We start from the raw sequence: 5,616 nt of genomic DNA, 5'->3' as shown, positions 1-5,616 counted from the left end.
AAGTCTTGTTCATTGATAGTTGATAGATATAATGACTCATTAGTCATTAATGAGGAACTATAAAGGATCTATAGCCTATGATGAAAACAAGTTAAACCTAGTCTACCTATTGCAGAGTTAGTCACTATATAGACAGGTTAATTGAACGATTGAATACGTATAGATACTAAGTATTGATCTCTATAAACTAGTCTTAAGTTTAAACAATAAGCAGGTTAGTACTTATATAGTATGCTATGCCTAGCCGCCTAGGTACTTATCAAGTATACATATACAGTGTAACTTAACTTGACTTTTTTTTATAGCTTTTATATTTACATAATGTTATATAAATACTAGCTAATCTTGCGCACTTCGTTGTCCGTAAAAAATGACAACTCTTAAAAAAATGATGATCGTCTAACTCCTTTTGGGTGTAACTCGCTGCAGTAAGTGAAACTCAGCCATAGACAATTGACAATTTGCGACAACATATCAAGTAGGCAATCCACCTGCTATAAGTGCAACTCAGCCACCTTGGTAGATAATGTGCGTAGATTTGATTTAATGCATTCTTGTACTTGATCTGTCCGAATAACTTATGGCCACCATTCACCAACAATAAATAAATACTAATTAGTAATTTCTACTAACTATTTTTCCTATAACCAATAGCAACCATTTATAAACAACAATTTCCATCGTAAATCTCAAAATCCCTGTTTGAGCACCTCCCCGGGTTGGGCTAATGGGTCCTATTGTGAATCTAAACCATTCAAGGACCCACTCAAGCACACACAACAAATTTCATAAAAATCACTGCAGTCGTTTAGGGCGAAGAGTTTGAATACTTACACACGGACAGAAGAAATATAATATATATATATATAATAATTATGTAGGTACCTATACATTATAATATATGTATAATTATATTATATTTAACCATCACTTTACTCAATTTAAAAGCTTGCCACTTTGACCTGAATAGTAAGAAACAGAATAAGAAATTAAATAGATTAAATATAGTATAGCCAGTATAGGTATAATATTATATAGTACTTTTATATACGTATAATAGGTATAGGTACCTAATAAGAATTTATCTATAGGTCCACAATTTCAATTAAAACATTAAATTATACATTTATACCAATGTATTACATGCTTATCTATAAAATTATTTTATGTTTAATCTGTGCTCTTGAGCTTTGCCCGTCTTATTCAGGTAGGTACCTGTGCCTAACCTAAAATATGAGGCAACTAACCTGTCTACAATGCAATAAAATCGAAAATAAATATACATATTTTAACATAATCTATACAAGTTTTTATCAGGTTATATTATATAGCTTGTACAATTATATTGATATATACTATATACGTAGGTAATAATAATTTATAATACCTAGGTATGTATAATGTATATGAATATGACAATAGGACATTGATTTTTTAAAACAATTTATCGACCGAAATTAGATTAAATGATTACTTTCATGACGTAATATTATATACGTAACTATAGTTACAGAAGCAGTTAGATGCTATAGAATATTTAAATATATAGATACTAATTTAAATAATAATATAAAAAATCGCGGTTAACACTTAATAAAGCAAGCCAAACGCTTCAAACGTAAAAATAATTTTTATTTAATTATTATTGTATATAAAATAAAATATTATGCTCATGTATTTCTACAATTTTTAGATTGCTGTAAGAAAAACTTTTGAGACATTTTTAACTACAAAATAACTTGCAATTTTTCGTGATTTTGACGTAATTAGTGAATTGTTGAACTAAAAATGCTTTTAAAACAAAAAATCTACTAAGTACTAGGCAAGCATGTATATATTTTTGATATATTTTAATTGATATAAGAATAAGATATAAATGTAACTTATAAGGAATATTTTATTAAATTGTTAAGCTTTTTGATGTAGTATAATTGTATAAAAATGTTTTAACCTAAAAATGTTTCTAATCTAACCTAACCTCTACCAAAATTTAAAGCAAAATCTAAAAAAATAAGGAAATGGCAAGTGCGTATCTAAATGGCTTAAAATTAGTCCAAATATTTTTAAAATGGCATTGTGTATTGAAAAAGATAATTTAAGTAATAGTGGACAATTTAAAGTTTCGGCGATTCGTCTTTTTAGAATAATAATAAAAATCGTTTGATGATAAATCATTATAAAAAAACAACTGTTGAAAAAAAGATTTGCGTAAAAACTGAATGATGTATTTATTTACAATGATGTGTTTTTTTTGTGTCTTGAAACACTTAAGAGTAGAAAAAATGCTTTGATTTTAAATGTATATATCTATTTTCTGGTAATAAAGTGAATCTAGTTGTACTTTGGGGGTCAAAAGTAAAAATTTCCAATTGCAAAATCAGAAATAAACAAACAAAATTCATGTGTATTTGGCACTATATTATATAGAGGTTGATTGAATTACTGGATAAGACTGCACTCCCCGAGTACCAATATGAATTGGTTGATACAACTTTTATTGAAATCAGTTCAGTCTACAGTAAATTATAATTTCAAAGATTAGTTGTTGCCTACAAAATTTAATTTTACATATTTAATTTGATGATAATTGATATTAATAACTAAAATTCAAATTATTTATTTTATACACACTCACTCACATTAATGTTTCACTTACTATACACACCATTACACAACCTGCGTGCAGATACATAGAAAATTGCCTATATTGAACTCCTTAAAAATGGTCGGTATTGATACCTCTTAAAGAGACCGGCTCTGTGACAATAATAAAAATGTTGGTGACCGCCGGGCTTTTACCACGTCACAGGCCCCCACGCGGCGCAGCGGTGACGGCCAAGGAGACTATCGTAGACTAAAATAAAATACACGCGAGAGTTCAACGAAACGTAACTATATTGGTACCATGTTTAATTTTATAACTTATATAATATTTTAATATAACATTCGTCGAAGGCGGTCGCAATATGTACCTATCTGTATGTCGTTGATTGTATTTTAAGTTTTAACATTAGACAGCTTTTTTTAAATTTTAAAACACGTTCAGTACACCATGATGGTTTAAGTCGATTTTGTTTAGCTTAAGTTTATATTTAAATAGGTAAAGGATTAATCTTTTACATAATCAGACCCAATACAGATATTTTAAAAATGTTTGTTCCCCTTATAATATTGTCCATATGCATAGTTTGAAGTAATATTTTTAATCACGAAAAATGGAAATTATATTGTATAGATACAGTTAAAAGTTTATAAAATGTTCAATTTTAATAGCTATGGCTTAAACATTTTATAAAAGGTTTCTCATAAAATTTAAAAATCAAAAAAATATTTAGATGCCTACATATTTTTTTTTATAGAAACTTGAATTTTTTGTAAAAATAAGTATACTTCGAGAAACATCCAAAAATGACCTCCTTAAAGTATATAATATATACTTATACTTAGTTTGCATGATTGATAGTGAGGCCTTGGATAAAATATTGTAATTTCTAAGTTTCCAAGAAAGCGAGAATATGTTTATTTTGACTTATGATATGGTGTTTTACCATTGTCACCTATACCTCTATAGCAGGGGTGGCCAGCGAGAAGAGACTCGCGAGCCACCAAATATATTAATAAATATGGAAGAGCCAAGATGAAAAAAAAATTTTTTTTTTACATCTTGGCTCTTACGTTAATTTACGTCTAATGTAACGTTAGGATGCGAGCCGCAAAAGTCCATGACGAGAGCCGCGGTTTGGCCACCCCTGCTTTATAGGTACGTCAGGTACATGAAAAAGGCATACCGCATACCTATATAATGATTATAGTATATGTATAATCTATAATATTATCTAATATATAAAAAGGTGGGTGTCGCTCCGCTGTACACAGTGGCGTACCCAGGGGGGGGCTTAGAGGGCTTCAGCCCCCCCCCCCATTGGCCGTGTTATGGAATACATTTTATATTATAAAATACAAAGTACCAACCATTATATTCCTAAAAACAGTGTTGAATACAACGTTGAACGTATTATCTTAAGTAACAACGACCTATTATAAGCAATAATCGTATAACATATTTTTTATAATAAATCAGTCCCTACTTCCTACTAATTAAATATATCACTAATATATTATGTATGTGTTATAAAAAGTATATAATAATGAAATATTACAATTAACTGCTATAAGACTTTATTGAAAATTATATTATTAACATACACTTTTTATGAACAAATTACAAAGGTGTATGAAAGAAACAAATTATACCTAGTGGGTAGTGGGTTTCTTAAAAAAGTTTAGTTAGATATAGACTTTGGAAGAACTCAGGAGCGCTCATCAATTTTTGGTGACTTTAGTCCCCCTCAACATTTTTCCCACTTTAACCACTGGTGGGACCCGAACAATTGAGACCCCTCAGTCATCATTGCGGACAAAGTTGTCGGTAGGTACTATAGGCACAGTTAAAATTTAGAAGCACTAAGCAGTAAGCACCCCGCCCTCCAGTGACGTATGAATTTACGATGAGTATATTATTATTAAACGGAGTGCATCGTGCGCGTGACGTGTGTGGTGTGTCCCTGTCCCACTGTCCCAGTCACACTCCCACACGGCCGTCGGCCACACGTAGAGATATCGTCGGATCGTCCATTCGGAATTCGTCGACTGTCGGCGGCGCACGGTGACGATGATGACGGCGGCCTTGCGCCTCCGCCATGTTGCCCCTCCGTACAAGCGCGCGTGCGCGCGTGTGTTTTTATTTTATCATCTGTGTTTTTCACACGCACGCACACACCCGTGTCCCGTAGACCGTAGTACACACAACATACATGTCACCTCGCGCGTACCTACATAATATTATAAATAATCAATTGTAATTTATTGTTTATTATTATTAATTACTATTTATATTTAGCATAATATACCGTGTAGACAAAATATTACGTAGTAGTAACTAGTAACTGCTGGAAACTGATAACTGTCAATACAGATCAAACGTGTAAATATTGTAAATCTATAATATCAATAAAAAAAAGTTTAATAAAATATAATTATAATCGCACACGATAACGATGATACCGTGTTGGAGTTTCGCGTTCCCCCTCTTAAAAATTAATTACATTTTTTCGCTAAGGAATTGACCGTCGCGACATGATAATAATAATATTATTATTATAAATATACACACACACACACACACACGACAGTAGAGCTTGCGACAAACACACACACACACACACATGCACGTCGTACACTGTATACACGCAATCTCGACTGGCTATCACGACATCACGTCCGGTTGATCGTCCAGCGATGCCTGTCGACTTGAAATTCGCGACCGTCGACGGCAGAAAATCGTCCGCGACCTCGACGACGACGGCGGAAGAGAACCGCCGATGATCGACAGCGGTACGAGCAGCAGCAGTTGTACCAGTCCGTACGAATATCGCGGTAAGTCTCCGCGACGCGCTGCCATACCGGAGCAGTGATAACCGCTCCCGGCCAAATCCTCTTATTGCGTTCTTTCGTCATCGCCGTCGGTTCCACAATGTCGCGCGCGGCGTGACTCACACACGTCGCTCCGTTATTGATGGTGGGCCCCGCCGTGTCGCCAACACATTACACGCACGG

The 5,616-nt window shown here is 33.0% G+C and overlaps 1 protein-coding gene across 1 annotated transcript in view; it reads left to right on the top strand.

Annotated features, from left to right (window-relative positions):
- The first annotated feature begins 4,639 nt into the window (after window positions 1–4,639).
- The window catches only part of LOC100165614 (WAS/WASL-interacting protein family member 3), a 10,362-nt gene continuing 9,385 nt past the window's right edge, over window positions 4,640–5,616 (top strand). The window contains exon 1 of the mRNA XM_008181042.3: window positions 4,640–5,436. The gene's annotated coding sequence lies outside the window, so the exon portion shown is untranslated. The remainder of the gene's footprint in view (window positions 5,437–5,616) is intronic.

Source organism: Acyrthosiphon pisum, chromosome A1 (genome assembly GCF_005508785.2).
Source record: "Acyrthosiphon pisum isolate AL4f chromosome A1, pea_aphid_22Mar2018_4r6ur, whole genome shotgun sequence".
In the NCBI taxonomy this organism is placed as follows: Eukaryota; Metazoa; Arthropoda; class Insecta; order Hemiptera; family Aphididae; genus Acyrthosiphon; species Acyrthosiphon pisum.
This window is presented reverse-complemented; position numbering and strand designations above follow the sequence as displayed.